This window comes from Cygnus olor, chromosome 2 (assembly GCF_009769625.2).
Source record: "Cygnus olor isolate bCygOlo1 chromosome 2, bCygOlo1.pri.v2, whole genome shotgun sequence".
NCBI classification, from domain to species: domain Eukaryota; kingdom Metazoa; phylum Chordata; class Aves; order Anseriformes; family Anatidae; genus Cygnus; species Cygnus olor.
This window is the reverse complement of record NC_049170.1, coordinates 94,827,410-94,846,778: the sequence shown is the minus strand read 5'-3', so window position 1 is coordinate 94,846,778 and position 19,369 is coordinate 94,827,410. Positions and strand designations below refer to the sequence as shown.

At 37.7% G+C, this 19,369-nt stretch overlaps 1 long non-coding RNA gene across 4 annotated transcripts; it reads left to right on the top strand.

The window, feature by feature from the left end:
* The first annotated feature begins 603 nt into the window (after window positions 1–603).
* On the top strand, window positions 604–18,823 carry LOC121065592. Of its 4 annotated transcripts, XR_005817171.1 has the most exons (5): window positions 9,983–10,065; window positions 11,047–11,135; window positions 13,235–13,290; window positions 17,933–18,012; window positions 18,741–18,823. It is a non-coding gene; the product is annotated as an uncharacterized LOC121065592 (long non-coding RNA). The 4 variants fall into 4 exon arrangements; XR_005817170.1 differs by lacking the exons at window positions 9,983–10,065; window positions 17,933–18,012; window positions 18,741–18,823 and adding exons at window positions 604–638; window positions 13,435–14,005; XR_005817173.1 differs by lacking the exons at window positions 9,983–10,065; window positions 17,933–18,012; window positions 18,741–18,823 and adding exons at window positions 925–1,109; window positions 13,435–14,005.
* The last annotated feature ends 546 nt before the right edge of the window (window positions 18,824–19,369 follow it).

Genomic DNA, 19,369 nt, shown 5'->3' with positions numbered 1-19,369 from the left:
TGGTCAGCTATTATTGTAATGCAAAACAGATTATATAGTCAACAACAAAACATTGTTTTTGTGTCTTCCTTTGGATCTGGAGATAACCAAAAAATTAAAAGCTATTTTACACTATTAATTTACATACCACTTAGTCATGTTTTAATCAGGTCACTAAGGAGAGCTTGTCTTCATTTGGGCATGTAAAGATCTTGTCACTATATGAACATTGGCCTAAGTGGTTATATCCTCTGGATAGACACTGAAACTTAGGCAAGTCTTTTCACTTTCCCAGGCCTTCATAGCTAAGATTAATTTCTTATGGTCAGTCATAACAAGCATAAACTCCAGTTATTTATGGAAAAGAAAAAACCTAGATGTAAAGCAGGTCTCTATGCAGGATTCCCAAGCTGGACTGGGAGATAAAAGATTAAATATATTGCAGCATATTCGGAACAGGAGTGTTGTTTTTGTTTTCTGAAAAACATTGCTGCTGATTAAAAGCAATGCAGCTGCTTGGAGAGTTAAATAGATCCAATAAACTACAGGCCATACCCTCTTAGTGCTAATTAAGGTGTTAATTAAGAAATGTTATCTTGAGGAGGTCTACTCAGGGGAAGGAATCCTTCATACATTTTTTTTGTACCGGTAAGCTGAGGGTAAGAGATGGTAGTTTTCACTCCTGGAGTTATTCTAATGAAATGTTTGATGGTATTTATTGTTTTCACTAAAGCCCCAGCACACAGGGCCATTTAGCTATAGAGAGAACTCCACCTATCATTGCGTGAAATCTAATCTCTGTGACTGTAAAAAGATGAACTACTTTGATATTTTCGGCCATCTGTTTTTTGTTGTTCAACAGCACTCAAATTCAGTTTGGGTAACATGGTGGATCTCATCTGTGGCTACCTCACAAGGAGATGTGTTCTGGTAGTTCTGCAGATGATGGCATAGTCTCCCTATGTCATCATAAAGCTAGTCATTCCACAGTAATGATTTGCTCTGAGCTTGCAAGAGAGAGGCACGTTTTGTTAATTGGCTATGTAACGTTAGGATTTTGGTCTGAACTGAAACCCTGACTGCGGGAGACAAACATATAATGCAGAAGATAGGAAGACTTTACTGTTCAGGTAAGAAACAGGAAGTGACCAGAGCAAACAGGAAGACAATACTATATGTGAGTATTAGTTAATATAATTTTCCTGATAAATGGCACCCGGCTCTCACAATGAACTTTCCACCTGGAGGTCTTCCTTTTGTCTCCACTTTAATATTTTCTCTTTAGTTTAATCTATGACAGTATCTAGTAACTTGACTGTATCTAATTGGGTTAAATGAGATTTATGTGGTGTAACTGAGATTACCAAATGGTTCAAAAAAGTTCTTACATACATGCAATGGCTTTAGAATGCCTGGAGAGAGGCTGCTGATTTAGAATTGAAATAAAACTGGTGACTCTGCTCGTTTTCTCTAGTTAACTTTAGTTCCTGTCGCAAACTTCTTTACTGGTATCTAATGGAAGTGTCAATGGCCAGAGTAGTCTGCCTGTATGAGACATCTCAATGAATGACCAACAGCTTATGAAAAGTTTGGGCTGAACCAGGTTTGGTAGTTTCTTTGCAAAGCCACCACACTTGCAGACAAGATACTCCAAGCCTTTATATCTGTCAGGAGTTGCTTTTACCAGTCCCGCTGTCCTTTGTGTGACTTGCTGTGTTAAGATGTCTGTTGAAGGATCAGGGCTCTTTGTGGTGTGTCTTTTTTTTTTTTTTTTTTTTCCTCTCTTCTCCGCACAGGCTGTGCGTTAGGCAGACAAATGTGTGTTTGTTTGTTTTTAATATTGGCTTAGAAAAAGGTTGTTGCATATATGTGCATATATATATATATATAAAAATAAATCTGCAAATATATTGCCCAGCTTTTGTCAGCACAGACTTGTTGGCGAGCTCTAGCACTGCAGAGAGAAGGGGTTGTGGATGGGGAGTCTCCACCGTGTGTGGGGGCACAAAGAGGAGTGGGGCGCTCCTGAGCCACCCCACGGGGCCACAGGGGGTCCCAGGGCAGTGTTCCCCGTGTGACACGGCCACAGCACAGAGCTTCTCGTGGGAGAAGTTCAGCTGCTGATGATCAATCAGGCAGTTAATTTAGAACAACATTATGAGGTTACGATACTTGATCTGGATGATGGAAATCATTTAATGAAATGCCATTAAAGAGTGCTTTTTTTTTTCTCCTTCTTTGTATTGTTGGATTTTTTTATTTTTTACTTTTTTTATTTATTTTTTTTTTTTACTATATTTTCTTTCTCCATCCTTTCGAGAGAGCTGTTAACTTTTGGGCTGCAGGGGGTGCAAGAGCTCCATTGAAGCCTCTGGGGCTGAGTGTCTCCGCAGGTCAGACCCCACATTGAATAGGCCTTTATCACCACAACAGAGCCCAGCTTCTCTGTGAATCCAGCGCTGTAAGAGGGGATCAAATCAGCATGCATTTTGACAGTGTAAGCTGCAATCTTAAACTCAAAGCTGTAAGTGAGATCTCAGAAAAGGGAGCAAGCTTGTATTCATCCTGTGAATCTCCCCCCAAGAATACAGCATGCCAAATCGGCAGAATCGTTTCTGTTGGTCACAGGAAGAGGTCTTTACCCTGGATGAGAATGCCAAACTAGTTTCTGCTCCAAGAAAATGTAATCAAGGGAGAAATGCAGTGTGTGAGCTGTATAGAGATAGGAAAAAAAAATATATAGTAAAGAATGTGAAAGAACTGTTGATGAGGCTTTTCCCTAGAATTATAATTCCAGCTAGTATTATTTTTCCTTGTATGGGAAAACCTATGAATGATGCGTCATTATTATTACAATTTCCTTTGTGGTGTGAATTATCACTATTCACTTATTTTTAAGCAGTAGTATGCTTCACTTGTGAACTCAGTGTTTCAGCACGCCACTTAAGAGACTGCTCCATTTAAGTGATTGTCACTCAAATTAGTCCCATTGTTTTGTGATACATAGTCTTCTATACTGTCTGGATTAGCCAGTTCAGTGACAGTGACAAACGTGCATTGGTTACTGTTAGAGAGAGGAATCTCACATGGGAAAGCACATGTACATCCAGTTGGGACTCATGCATTTCCCAACAGAGAGAGAGAGGGAGAGTTATAGCAAACTGGTATTTATCACTTGTTCTTGCTTGCATGTTTTGTGTGTTTGATATCACAGCTCAACAACAGGAAATAAGGTATTGAAAACATGTTCAGGCATGTAAAGACATTGCTCTTAAAGGATTAACAGAGCTCCTCTGCAGTTAAAGAATGAACTGATTATTTATAGCTCTGAATTTTGTAACACTGAAATTAGGGTTAAGCCTCAAAATAACAGGTACAAAAGAAGGATCCAAATCTGTGCAGCCTGAGTTGGCAGCGTTCAGAGGAAACTAAAGCCAACGGAAGCTCTGTGAGGCACTTGAAAAAATCATTTTGTTCCCACAGAAGTGCAAAAGCATCAGGGGAGAGAAAATGAATTCAATACTTTTATTCAATGATATATCAAATATATAGGAAGAATGTTTTAACAAAAAACAAACATCATGTAAGCAAGACTTCCTCAATTGAACATGTTTAAAAAAACTGATACTCTTATGAGGGAATATTGTAGTAACTTCCATAAATATTTCCAGTCTAAAAAAGATTTTTTTGCACTGTGCTAACTTTAATTTTTGCAATGATATAAAGTGCAATTTATTCTCTGAAGTAAGTGAATTTTATAATGAGTATCATTCCCCTCTGCCTGTGTAGAGGAAAAAAAAAGTCAATTTCTCCTCATAGTGGTTAGTAACTTTATTCTAGAATAAAATTACAAATTCAGGAAACCTGATGGAAATTAGCTTTTTGTAGGTAGACAATGATGGTAGAATCATCTCTGCAAATTTCTACCATCTTTGGTTTTACCAGAATGCCTGTTGAAATGAATTCCAAAAAATAAAACAGTTTTCATGATCAAAACTAGGAGGATTTTACTCTGATGTTTTAAAAGGTCTGGCAAAATTTTTGCTTTATTAGGTGTATTATTTTCCTACTAAAAATGGAATCATAAAGAAACTGATCAGACAAAAACCCAGGTGAATTGTTCCAATAATTTTTCCCCTTACTTTCCTCAGAGTGGAATGTGCTTCAACACAATTTTTCCCTTATTTTTCTTTCTTTTTCAGAAACTTCTAAGGAATACTTGAAAAAAATGTATTTCAATCTGTCATATTTTCACAGACTACAAAGCAGATTTTAAATATATTTTCTGTGATCATTCATGTAAAGAACAGATATCAAATTAGTCATTTAAATAAAACTATCAATATGTGCTCAATTTCTTTGATTTTTTTTTTAAAACTAAGCAACACCACTGGAATTTCAAATGTTAATTTTGTTCTTGATTATGAATCCGTTACAGAAAATGTTCCATTCATAGCTAGTTAAGAAATTGGATCCATTCATAGATATGAGCATGAGGCCAAACAAGTAAAAAGGATGGACTTTGGTATGTCCGTTTGCATCGACAGTACTCTGCTGCATTATGAATTGGGGTTTCTGCATGTACATGCTACCTATGACAGCTATATGTGATGTTCTTCATAAGAATATATACCTTTCATCTTGAGTTGTGCTTTTTTCCTCCTTATTCTTTTTACATGGAAGAAATGCTGCTTTCAAATGCATGTGTTTTATTACATTCCAGAATTTCATGTGTTGTTGTATTTTCCTGGAAATTAGAATTGTTCCTCATCTGGATATTCTCATATGTAAGTTTTCATCAGAAGCTGCCATAAAGTACATTATAATCTTATTTATTAAAAGTAGTTGCCTCTTATGATAACTGTTTTTTGACAAGGCAACACAAGCTTTTCTCTAGGAGCCACAAATGTTAATGATGGTATTGGTTTCAAAAGAATAGAATCATTCAGAATGAATCATGAAATTATTAATGACTTGCCAGATGAAAACATCAAAATAAATTTTTGAAACTCACAACTTTGTTTTAAGTTTCTTTTGCTATGCACTGAACTTGTGAGTAGAAAGCATTAGGAGGATTTTTCATCTTGATTAAAGATTGATGTGCATAACTCTTCATGCACCAAAATGAAAATATGCCCCTTAGAGCAATGGCACTCGACCTTTAGCAACTGAAGTGCCATTTAAAATCACAAAGAGGCACACAAGTCAAAAATACAGAAATGTGTGTGACAATTTTATTAAAAAATATAAATGAATACATTCATGAAAAACAGTTAAGAAAATCCAAAGGCACTCTGCAATTTGTGTCTTAGGGAAAAGTAATTGATTAGATTGTATGTTTTTACAAGAAGAAAAAAAAAAGAAACTTTACATACGTAAATGGAAGGAAATGGCAAAAGATATCATCCAACAGGTTTGCAGAATAGCTGAAAGAAACAGAACTGAGCCAGCGTGTCGCACGATTTCTCCCTCAGACTCATGATAAAAGCTCTATACAGGCCTCTGAAGAATAAATTCCATAGGTTGAATTCCAGTGCTGTTAAATACTGTAGGTGCTGAGGTTGTTTTCATTTTCCTTTACTGATCCTTTTGAACTTATCCACCATGTGAATACCAGCTAACGTTTTTAATGCAGTAGTGGTAGGTTCTGCTTTTAACAAAGTATTTTGCAACTAAGACAGCCTTTCTATTGCTGAATGCAGATTTGTCCCTTAAAAAAGGCAAAATTCTCTTCTCTGATTATATTCAGTTATCTAACCTGAAAATCTCTACTGCATATGCTGCATTTGTTCCATAGAATAAATACCTATTTGACTTCCAGAATAAATCTGCACAAAGGCTGAATCAAGAATTGCAATAGCAATCTGTAGTGGAAAGGAAATTTCTCCTATGTGTGCTGCTGTAGACTGCTTCGCCAGGATGTCAGTTCTGAATCACAGAGCCCAATTCAGCCTTGTGCTACCTCTTTTCAGACCTCTTGAACTTGATGGGGTTATGGAGGGTTAGGAATTTGGCTTTTACTTATTATGAAGCTATTAATACCGAGATGCATGGTGAAGAAGTGCCAGCTATGAAATGTAAATGCTGAAAAATGGCATGACTCTGTTCAACTCCTTGTTACTTTACAGTGCTATGGACAAATATTGGAGCTGACATTTCTCTTTGATCTGGTTTACCCATCTCGCTCTGCTGCTATCAGCAGTGTGTGACAGCAGCAGACATTAGCTAGGGAAGAGGGAATAGGGAAGAAATAAACGTAATCCTCCCCATGGCCTTCATGGGAGAATAGTGAATTAGAGCCAGACGCTACACTTTGGGGTGGACTTGCAAAAAGAAAACAATGCTTTTCTCCTGGCAGCTGTACACATGTACCAGGATTTGGGGGGATACAGTCAAATGGACTAATTTCTTTGCAAAATGAATAAATAAGGACAAAAAGACAGAAGAAACAATTGGAAAAAGTGGGAGCAACTTGTATTCATGCTGAAAAATGTGATATTCTCTTTCACTCTGATTACATAATACAAATCAAGATGCGCATCTTGTTCATACATGTCTTCCTTTGAATTTTGACATGTTTTTGTCTTAGTAGCAGCAAAGGGTAACAAGTATGGTGAAAGGAATGGAACAACTGGTGTGTGAGTAAAGTTTCAATATTCCCTTCAACTTTGAAAAGAGATAAAGAGATAGCAAAAAAAAAAAAAAAAAAGAGTAGAGTGGGTATTAAAATTGTAAGTAGTTTGGAGAAGGTTGAAGAGGAAGCAACCTTCAGATTTAAACCCCATACACAAAAAATATACTATTGATTCTATAACCAGAGAATTAAAAAAAAAAGGAGTGAACAAATTCAGGGAAGATTAGTCCAGTCATGCTAGAAACTGTCTTGCTTCACTGTGGAAGTCTGGAGAAATAAAACTCTGTCCTTGGTAGAGGAGGATCAAATTAGGGAGCATATAAATAAATTGAACCTCTATGGCACCCACAAATGCCAAGGGAGCTGTCTGATGTCATTGTGAGGCCACTTTTTATTATCTCTGACAGGTCATGGTGGCTGGAAGTGTTTTCTGATGGCTGAAAGAATGCAAATGTAATCCGTATCTTCAAGAAAAGCAAGAAAGGGGATCCAGAGAACTACAGACCAGTCAGCCTCACTGATTGTGTGCAATATGATGCAGCAAAGAATCCTGGCATATGTTTTTGGACATGTGAAGGACAAGAGGTGGTTGGAAGTAGTCAGGATGGGTTTAAGAATGGGAAACCATGCTTGGCCGGCCTGATAGTCTTCTATGATGAGATGACAGTTTGGGGTGAGGGGAGAGCGGTGACTGTCATCTTGGCTTCAGTAATACTTTCAACACTGTCCCCATATGAATTTCTTATTGATAACCTAATGAGTCACTGCTAGACGAAAGGACAATGAAGTGGATGGAGAGCAGTCTGACCTTAAAGGTCTTAAAGGACTGTGGCCGGGGCATGAAGTCCAGCTGAAGGTCAGTTGCTATTGCTGTACTTCATGGGTTGGTAGTAGAGCTGGTATGTTTTAACATCTTCATTAAGGACTTTCATGATGGGACAGAGAGCACTCAGCAGGTTTGCATATGAGGAGTGATTGATGCACCAGTTGGCTGCACTCTCTTTAAGAGGGATCTACAGAAGTTATAGAACTAGGCCAACAAGAGTCTTCTAAATCTGAGTAAAGGGGATTAAGTCCTGCCACTGGAAATGAAGAAACCCCAGGCACCCATGCCATACAGGCTGGGACCTCACTAACTGGAAAGCAGCTTTACAGAAAAGGCTCTGGGGATTGTTGTGAACACCAAATGAAACATGAGCCAGAAAAATGCTCTTGTAGCAAAAGTGGCCAGCAGCACTCAAGATGCATCTGAAAGAGTTTCATCAGTGGGTTGAGGGTGGTGATTCTTCATTTCTGCACAGCCATGGTGAGATTTCCTCTGGAGTTGTGTGCCCAGATCTGGGTTGCTCAGTACAAGAGAGACATGGACAAGCTGGGGCAAAGCCACTAAAAGGCCACAAAGATGCTGAAGGGACAGTATCTTTTCAGAATCACGGAATGGCTGAGTTTGGAAGGAACCTCTGAAGATCATCTAGTCCAACCCTCCTGCCAAGCAGGACCACATAGAGCACGTTGCAGAAGATGGCATTCAGGCAGATTTTGAATATTTCCAGAGAAGAAGACTCCACAACCTCTCTGGGAAACCTGTTCCAGTGCTCTGTCACCCTCACAGTAAAGAATTGCCCTCTCGTATTCAACCAGAACCTCCTATGCTTCAGTTTGTGCCTGTTGCCTCTTGTCCTATCACTGGGCACAACTGAAAAGACCGGCTCCATCCTCTCGACACCCTCCCCTCAGATATTTATATACATTAATGAGGTCTCCCCTCAGTCTTCTCTTTTCTAAGCTAAACAGACCCAGTTCTCTCAGTCTGTCCACCCTCCCCACCCCTTTACTGGTGCTTTGGGTTATTCCTCTGTAGGTGCAGGACCCTACACTTGCCCTTGTTGAACTTCATGAGGTTCCTGTCGGCCCAACCTTCCAGCCTGTCGAAGTCTCCCTGAATGGCAGCACAAGGAGAGGCTGAGAGAGTTGGGATCACTTAAGCAGGAGAAAGGAAGGCTCAGGGGCAAATCTTACTGCAGTGTGATAGAATGGAGTAAAGAAAATGGAGCCAGACTCTTCTAAGTGGTGTCTGATAAAAATTTGAGAGGCAACAGGCATAAAATGAAATGCAGGAAATTCTACTTAAACATAAGGAAAAAAAATGCTTTAAGATTGTTCTCCGGAACAGGTTGCCCAGAGCGGCCATGGAGTCTCTGTCCTTGGAGTTATTTAAAATGCAACTGGTCAGTGTTCTGAACAGCCTGTTGTACTTGACCCTGCCTTGTGTAGGGGATTGAACTAGGTGATCTCCAGAGATCCTGTCTGATCTTAATCATTTTGTGATGCTGTGAGAATTGCTAGCAACACCCGCTTGAGAGGTAGCATCAATGAAGTGCTACACAGATAAACTAAGAACATATCTGTGCTAAGCAATAGAGTATTTATTCTACATGGAAGGGATGACCAGGAACCATAACAGGACACCTGTACAATAACCAGATTTCTGCTTGATACTGCACTTTACTGTATGTATGTGTCATGTTTTGGCATTTCTCCTCCCAGTTTTGTGTTATATAGGTATAACTTAATAGATTTCAAAATTCAAAAAATGTCATTGGAGGATTGTTGTTGAGTAGGCTGTATCTAGAAAAGATTTCAGGTCTAATAATATTCAAGAAGTTAATTTGGAGAGATATACAGAACTGTAGTTGACAAAATCTTGGGGGATTGACAGAGATATTAACAGTGCTGGGGGCTAGATGGTCAAGTCTGGATGCATTAGTGAAAAAGATGCATTCATAAGAAACACCACAGAATTAAGCGCCAAGGAGCACTGTGTGTAGCTACAGTATGGAGGGTTGCATCTTGAGAATCAATTGATCCTGACAATGTAGTGTTTGAATGGTGAAGCTGAGGCAAAAAAAAAAAAAAAAAAAAAAAAGAGAGAGAGAGACTATGCTCCTTGGAAATGAGAACAGGGAAGTAATTAACAAATATGTAGGTATATACATGCACTTAGTTTTAATATCCACATTTTAAAGGATACCCAAAATTGCAGCAAAGACCTACAGCAATTATTTGAGGCCCAGGAGAAGGCATTTTACTGCAAGAAACATAAAATCACCTCTGACATTCTTAATATGATAAACAGAATTATCTTTATCTCACAGTAAAAAGTAATGTCAGGAGAGAGAGTATGGGATACTGAAGGCGCTTTAATCTAGTAGAGAGCAGCATAATTAGAACCAATGTCTAGAGGCCAAGACAAGTCAGAGTCATCTGAGAAATCAAGCACACGTTTTTACAGTAGGCCTGAGAAGCTCTTGAAACAGATTACTGGGGTAAAATTGTGTCTTTTCCTTCTCATGGTGTCTTCAGCTCAGAACTGGATGTCCTTTTTGGAATATGTGTTACTCCAAGATATTGCGCTGCATACAGTGAAAACAAGATGAAAGGCAGGCTTGCAGGTCAGTTTTGCTTGACTGATAATGGATGCCCTTCCAAATGAGCTCTATGCCACCACAGAAGTGGAATGAAGCACTCTGCCCTGTTAATGACCATGTGAAGTTCTTTTAAGATGAGCTGAGTGATGGAACATAGTAATTGTTTTTGGCCTCAAAGTCTATGGTTTGCATTAGAGAGTTCTTTACTATGTATTTCTAACCTTAACTACTTTGTGCTGCTCTGCCCAAACAGCTGTAAGACAACCAAATTTATGGCCTGATCTGGTGGTCTTCAAACAACAAAAGCTGTACATATAAAATGTTAACTGTATTCTAAATATTGTATAAACTGAACTTAGTTGTACAGATTGAAGGAGCAGTTTCAAAGCATTTTAGTTAGAATAGTGTATGATGCTTATATAAAGATGGTAGAACTATTATGGTCTATCGAACAATGAATCCATTTTTAATGTGAGGTGTCAACAGGTTAATATTTTATAGCATAAGTACTGGCAGAGAATCCCTCCATTCTCTACTTTTTACATTTTCATGAGCTCAGTAAGCTGAAACAATAATCTTAATAGTAAGGAAAAACAAGACTAAATTACAAGTTGCAGAGGCTATTGTCAATTTTACAAATCCAACAATAGCCTGCAGGATTCCAGGTTTGTTTCTAGCTGCTCAGGAAGCTTGTATGATTTGCTCACACATTTTTTTTTTCTTATACCCCAGAGCTGTGCATCTGCTGGAGTCAGGGATCTAATATTCTCTTTGAACTTTCTTAGCATCCTAGTGCATGCTGTGATCCATAATTAGTGCATACACAAACACACTAGCTATATTAACTCCTAAATGTCAGAAGTTCTGCCATGTCCAGCACCTGTTTCAGGTGCTGCACAAGAAGAATACAATTCTTGCCTTAACCCTGAGGCTGAAAGTCTGCAGTTATGACTTGTAACCTTAGGGAGGGATTATTTATTTATTTATTTATTTATCGCATTTCAGGTGCGATACTACTCTATGATCAATTTTACAGATGTGATGAAGTACCAAGGATCAAGGAGGCAATTGCAAATGGCACAGAAGCCTAAACTGTGAGTATACTTTCAGTTGTGTTGGTTTTTTTTTTGTGCCAAGTCATTTCTGTTACTTCAAAGTTAGGATTTTTCTTTCACCCTTCTCTGTTCTTGTTGACTATTAAGTTGGTTTGTTTAGTCTGAAGTTCAGTTAGTAATAAAAGCTCTGACTTTTAATATCCTTGTAGGACAAAGGTGCTTTATCTGTCCATAGGGCAGCATGGCTATAATAGATGTTATTAGATATGTTACTTCTGGAGAGGTACCTGGAGGCAGAAGGCAGCTGTTTTTTGAAACACTGCAGTCCATTGGATAAGAATGCAAATAGATCTGATGAGTTGTGCCATTTTTGGGTAGTCTTACTAGGGACATGAATAAGTATGTAAAAACAACTGGATTAAACTCACTAACTGGATTAAACTCACCAAATTTTGTGGCAAAGTCCCCATTATAGCATAGGAAATGGTGAATTCTCCAGGGCTGTCTGGTGCTCCGCTCTGAGCAGTTTGTAGATTTGTTACAGAAGAGCAACACTTGTTGAGTCATTATTTGCAATTAGGAGCACTGTCATTTCTGTTAATGATAGTGATTCACACAAACCTACATTTGTTTTGTAGTAATGAGTGAAATGACTCATATCCTTGAGACATCTAATCTGTTTCAATGGCAGTAAATAAAATAAAGAATAGTAGGGGAGAGGGAGCAGATACATGGAAGGGTACTGGTCAAAGATTCATCATGGAGCACAAGCAGTAATGTAGAGTTCATGCCTGTATGTACTTGTAGAGCTTTATCTTCCTAGTTTCTAGAAGAATTGTTATGTTCAGTCATATTCAGTGACACAATAATGGAACTGTGCTCTGTTATTACTGGGGGTATCCCAACAGCTATGTTTGAAGCTTTGCAACTTTATTCAGAGACTAAAGAAGGACCTCTGTTAAAGATCTTTGAGAGGATAAGCTATAGTAGTAAGAGAGCCAAGAGCCCAAGGTAGCAGAAGGCTACATAGTCAACACGTAATTCATTGCTCAAATTTCATCATTTTAAATATCTTAGATTATCACAGGACCGTGTATTCAAATTCCTGACACAAGTTTTTGTTTGTTTGTTTGTTTTCCTTGTGTCACTGAAGTGCCAGACTGTTACTGAAGTACCACAGGGTGTGTTTGTGTAAAAGGTACTTTGTAGTATTTCACACCAATTTGCTGTCTCTCAGATACTTTTTCGTCTGTGTCTGGGAAACATACCAATGCAACAGGCATACACAATTACTTTGCAGTTTGTTAGATATCCTTCATTCACACTGAAACTTTTCCTTTTATCTGAGCTAAAATTAGCAAAGCTTTGCATATCTGTAGTTATAAATGAAAGTGGTGAGAGAATATAACTGTAAAAGCTCAGGCTTCTCTGGTTAGGAGATGGCATTAAAATCTGATTAGGAGGTAGTCATTAAAACCACTTAACATGGGTTATATTGATATTGTTGTGAAAGTACAAGTGAAGTAACACCCAAGGTAGATTATCAGCTGCATAATATACTAATTGAAGCAAAAATAGTTTTGAGGGCTAGGTTTTTTCTGATATTATGCAAGCAATGCAAATGAAGAGTCAGAGTACACAAATGAAAAGAAAGGTATTTTAATCTGATGCCTTGTGGGCCACTTTGTAACCCTTAGCATGTCTTACTGTTTATTTATTTATTTATATTTATTAGAACAATTAAGCAAAAAAGTACACTCTTCCATTTTGCATATGCTTAACAATACCAAGTGATCTTTTTTAGGAAGACTTGCAGTTTGGCCAATGTGTGACATTGTAGTAGATGGAAGAGTATTTCTCATGAAGTTCCAATTGGGCACAGGGTGAGGTATAGCATGGAGCCAAGTCATACAGCAGGAAATGGATACGGCTTCTGTATAGCTTCCATGTTCAAGAAAAGGGAGCTTTAAACTCACTGCCTGAAGATTCTTTTTTCTTTGGTGCTCCATGGCATTTCTGATCAGCTCAAGCTGGTTTGGAGTAATTCTTGCAGTGTGAGTGTGCAGTCCTGACTACTACATTATCTTCCATTTGTCTCTGAAATGTGGATTACAAGTAGATGATTTGGGTGCTTACAGATGCTGGAAGGACTGAAAGCAATAAATTATTCCTCCAAGCTCTACTCTGAAACAAGGTAAGTGAATGTATTGCAATAGATACTAACATTCTCCCTCTCTCTCTCTCCCCCCCACATGCGGGTTATTTCATTTTGCAAGCAAATATGAAGCTATTTTCAATCAGAAAGTAACTCTGCATATGTATCTGTTTTTTTCCACAGACCTTTACAAAGTAGACAATGTGGAGATCTGTTAGGCATTTAGCGCTCTATTCAGTTGGAGCATACCATAAAGCTAAACCAGATCAGTCAAAGGAACCACAGGAGTTTCCAGCTTTATTTGATTCAGAGAACCAGATGAAAATTTCCTTTACAAATACAGTATGTTTGGGCCTTCAGCTATAGTGAGGTACCACTGGAGAACGATAGTTTATCATTCACAGCAGTGAAAAAGGAGGTCATACAGGGATCACCTCTCCAATGACATAAACATGAGACTTTTCTCACAAGCTGTCAAACTTCAATTGTTGGTGAGATCTGTTGTGTCAGTGTTTCATAATAATTGCTTCTAAGTCTTGTTAAAAGTCTAACACAAATTACCTGAGTGACATGCTTTTGGCACCAGTAAAGGAACGATGTGGGGAATGCACGTTGTGTAACAGACTTGCTTATTACGATTTTGAGTTTATTGCCATAATTTTACCATTACTTCCCATTATTTGAAATACCGTAATAAGAGTTGCAAGTTGTCTCATGCTCACAAGGAAACATTTGTTCCCTGGGTAATAGACTAGCTGGCCAACATAAGCTCATTCAAAACAATAAAACTTTTTTTTTTTTTAAGAAGAGGTGTTCCAAACAAACTGAAAAAGTTAATCCTTTCACTTGTGAAGGCCTTTCTTTAGGCTTAAAAAGTAATATTGACTGTCTTTGCACTGCAACTCAGATATTGTTTCATTTACAACTAATGCAATAAATGGATGGCAGATTAGTATATACTAATGGAAATCAACAACACACGTCCTAATCTACAGAAATGCTCTTACCTGCAAAAATATATCAAAGAAAAAATATATATAAGGTGTATATATATAAAAATATATTTCCTTGTTAACAGCTGAAGAGAAATGAAATGATTTACTGCTTTCAAAATGCTGCTCCTGTTTGATTATGTATACTGAGATTTACATGAGATTGTTTTTTAAGTTTTCTCTTTTTTTTTTTTTTTTACACTGGCTAACCACACCAAAAACAAACCCCACTGAACGAAGAATGGGACAGCCTGTCTCCTTTTTACTCACATAAGCATATTTCATAAAGAAGGTCAAATAGGTGAGAACAGCACCTTGCAAAACTTACGTCAGCAATGAGTCAATTTAAGTATAAAATAACTCAGAGGCAGACGAGGGACAAATACTTGATTATTTGTGAATGCCATTTCTTTAGGCTTTTATTTAAAACAAACAAACAAATAGCCCAAACCTCTCACTGCTTGCAGGGCCAGGTCTATTTTTCAGGCACAAACTGAATTTGATAAACAGGACACATCAACTAACAATTTAAACTCCAAAGCCATAGTAATATGTATGTGGCTTTTTCCCAGAGGCTTCAAGTTAAAATGCTACAAGTGCTGCAGAATGGCAGCTAAACACATGTCCCTGGGGCTTTGCATGGCTTCATTCTGCACAATGATGGAAATGTGGAAAACACGTTGAATGCAGATTTGGCTATATTCACCAAGCTGCAAAAGCTGAGAGGATTTTGTTGGGTATATCAGGGGATCAGGCTCTCATTGCTCGGGTTAAAGCAAAAAATTACTGTGCTGAGCTTCACTTTTTATCATGTTCAGGACCAAAGAAACAGTACTACTAATTAGGATCTCATAGATATGATGATGTCCTTAAAATCAGCATATTACATTGTATAAAACAATAATGACCTTTCATTGTAAACAACTGTTTTTGTCTGGGAGGTTTTCATTACACTATCATGCCACTCTTTTTTTTTTTTTTTTTTTTTTCCTCATTTAAATGCTACCCCAATACAAGGATTTGATATGGTATTCTTCTTAGTTGTTCCTATAGAGTTGTTTCCAGTGATGTTACTCATTCTTTTGACTTTCAGAGGACCAAGAAGTCACCATCCTGGCCCAATGCCTCCACCCCAGCACAGGCAGGGCCTAGAGTGTGGTGGAGATGCCCACTGACCTGTGTAGCAGGTCAGTAGTAGCTCCTTAATTTGAAAGATGGGTTCTCCTAGGGGAAATTAAAAAAAAAAAAAAAGTAAAAAAAAAAAAAACAAAAGTGGGTGATACGCAACAGGAATTATTCTGTTTTTGATTAATTTTAAGGATTCATGTAGTCATGGAGTTGATGATTAGCAACCATGTAATTCCCTTAGAATTGCCTTTGCTAGGTGTTGATAACAGTATGGGACCGAGGGATGTTACCCTGACCGAGGTTTGTACTTGCAGCTTGCTTGCTTGCTTCTGCTTTTGTAACCTACTTTAAAACAGCATAAAAGCTGTTGTGTGTAGGAACTGATTAATATTCTAAAATAGTTTAAGAGCCCTCTGTTGGGCCTCCTTCACATGTTTTGTGTAAATTATGAGTAACAGCACCAAAGACGACATACATTAAGCCATGTGTGTTAGCGTATAGTTAGGAAGTGTAGTTACATGGAACTTACTCTGCTAATGTACTTTTAATACTGAGTCAGCAGCAGAGAGATAGCAAGAGCCATTCCCCCTTGGTAAGGAACTCTGTTTCATTATGTGTTTGGTCAATACAAGAACAGTCAACAGTGTGCCGTACATTCCAACAGGGATTCAGAGTATTATTGCAGAACAATGCTAATAATGCTAAGAAGTGATTGTCAATGTTGTGATGGTGTCATGTATGTGAAGTTTCACAAGCAAGTCTTCCCATAGTGGTTGGCATCAGACCACCATTCTGCAAACACAGTCATCACACTACAGTGCATTCCCAAAATAAGACAAAGCCTTCACCTCTTGCTGCGAAATACAGTCACACAAAACTATGCACCATTTATCACATATGGCTTGTCAACCCAAACCCAGCACTCTTCAACTGCCCACAAACAGTCAGCAAGAAATATTGTTCTGTCATATTTTATTCTCCACACAGATTCTAGAAACAGCCCTATTTCAGATCCATTGTTCAGCTACAATCCAGACAGCCCCATCTACTCTTCCCACCCTTCAAAGTATATAGTGGCTGTAAAACCACACAGCAGCTCCCTGATTCACCTCCTGATATAGCCCAAATACCACACTGTAAGAACTTTATGGTACATGAGCATTTTATGCCCAATTACTGTGTTTGTGTCTGCAAAATTAGAGGCTAAGTCTAGAAAATTTGGCTTTAAAATGTTTCAGAACTTGGTTTTTTTTGTATTTGTATTTTTATTTATTTTTTAATTATTAGTATTTTTCAGCTCAGGTCTAAAATGTGAGGTCTAAGTCCTTCTTAATGCATTGAATTTTACTCTAAACTTTCTCACGTTGTAAAAACATTTTAGATCTTAATTTTGTCCATGTAGTAAGGTATATCCTTGTTAGTTTGGGAGTCCAAATGAAGGTCTTTTGCAATTATTTACAAGTCTGTAAATCTGTAACAACAAATCAGTAAGATAGTCTTAAAATTTCCTCTGACAGAGGAGGTAGTCTTTTCGTGTTAAATAGAAAACACGTTTTGTGAAAAGTCCAATTATTCTGTTTTGATGAAGATGATTTGCACAGAGCTTATGGCCAGTACATTTCCCTAGCCTTTGAGTGAACTAAAGGAATGGCTGTAGACTTTCTCATCCCTATTCTGCTGAGTAAAATTATAAGTGTCTGTCTTGTTCAGACTGACTGTATCAGTCCAATCCCACTTTTCTCATAAGGAACCACGATGAAGAATAGCTCTTTGGAACAAAATGCTTATTGTGTTCTGGTATTCTTCTCTTACACTTTGTCTAGCATTTTGCTGGCTCAAAGGTAAGTGGTCCATCCTGGGACTGCTGAGATTTTGGGATTTGTTTTTATTCTAGCGTGAGTAGACTAATGGAAGGGGGTGGGGAGTGGGGGTGGGGATGGGGGGAGAGGAAGGGGACTGATTGAGGCAATTCTATCAGTGTAGATAGTTCTGAATCTTTGACCTAAAATTAGTGTATTTTTGTCCTACATTTGTGAGGAACAACCTTTCCTACAGCAGTCTGAAGGAATGATCAGACAGGCTGGTGAATATCAATTTAGTCCTATTGACTTCAGTGACACAGGATATGACCATAGACATTTGGTGATTTATATGGTACTGTAAGCCTAAATATCTTTTACAGAATGATGGTCAGTGCAGTTTTCTGACAGCTAATTATGTGACTCATAATTTGGAAGTACCAAACAAGATTTCTGTCATAAACAGCATCATAAATCTAGAATAATTCATGTTTTATTATAATGCATTACATGGAAGTTTGGATTATCTGCTGAGGTTTCTTTGCATCTTTCCTTCTATCCATACTAGTGGAGTTGTACTGGCTGGATCTAAGCCTAGTGTAAAATGCTGTTTCTGCTATCAGAAATAACAGGTTCTACCAATAAAATCTTGGTAAACAGAGAAATGAATAGAGTCTGTAACTTTGTCAAACCAATTAAGTTCGGGATGTTGCCTGGTGTATATAAATGATTAAATATATTTTTTTTTTTCCTTTTTATTAGGGAGTCCAAATTCGTAAAAAATGCCAGTGCCAGAGCTTTTGTTTTCACTTGTCTCAGTCTACTGTGAAACCATGTGGACAGTGAGTATTACTTGTGTTTTCTTTACAAGTTAAATGAAAATTCTTTGAGTTTGGGTTAACTCTAGTTTAAGTGCCATGCTGTGACCAAATTAAAATTTTAAGGCATGTTATTCATACAAGCTCATTAATCAGTGATGATGCACCATCGTGTTTACCACACCAGCCAATCAGATGTTTAGTAAACTTATAGCCTAAATGATGTCAGACACTGCAACTGCAAGGCAATTTCCTTTTCTGAATTGAGATCAATATTTACTAGCTTTCTACAACGTTGCCTATGCTTGCTTGATCAGCATCTGCTTCTGAAGACCATTGATTGTCCAGAAGGCCTTTTCAAAGGCAGATAATGCTCTTTTCAAATACACTTTGTATTGATCAGCAAAAAGAAAGTTTTTGATGGTGAAGAGTGCAAAAGCCATTTGTAAAGATTAAGGACAGTGATATGTTGCTGTGGGTCACAGAGAGGTTGAATTAATATGGGCTAATGCATGTTCTACTTTTGAAAACAATGGATGAAAGTATTTGAGGATTTAAGTGATAGTATTCCTTCACTTGCAAAATACCTGCTATATCATCTCCAGGGAATTAAATCTTTCTCCTTCAAAAATGAATTGCTAGTACTCTCCTACATAACTATTCATATTCTGTGACCTATGACAAATTAATATATTAACTTGATGGACTGTGGAATTTGATATAAACAAACAAACAAAAATCTTTAGTTTCAGGCATTTTAAACCAGTATGAAATAAAGAGAGATGAATGCAACCAGAACCTGTATGGCAAAATAACCAGGCTAGAGTAATAGAAAAATACCTTGGACTTTCACTAAAAACAAAACAAAACAACCAAACAACCCCTCCACCCCAACAAAGAACAAAAACAAAACAAAACTATACCAAAACCAACCACAAAACAGTATTAAGCCAGAACTACACTTCAGACACTTTCATAAACTTTACACCTCTTTTTTTTTTTTTTTCATATTTGAGCAATACGGTGCATCTATGTTGCCCAGAAATGTAAGGGTGGGTTCTGAAAGCCAATGTATCATCCTGAATGAAAAAAGAAGACAGGATATTTAGATAGGTTTTGGTGCAAGAGTTGGTGCTGTGACAGTTTGATACATGACTGACACTAGGAAGAATTAAGAAGACTTCTTCAAGCCTGCCATGGAACAGATATGCTTCTAAAATAAACAAAATTGAAGGAGCTTCTAATTCTATGGTCTGCTGTTGTCTACATCTTTCCAGCAATGATAACTGCAGTATATCTAAGAAAAAAAAAGCATTTGGTTTCCTAGCTGGAGTTCTCTTCAAATGCCAAGGTTGATCACTGGAATATGGCATATACCTCC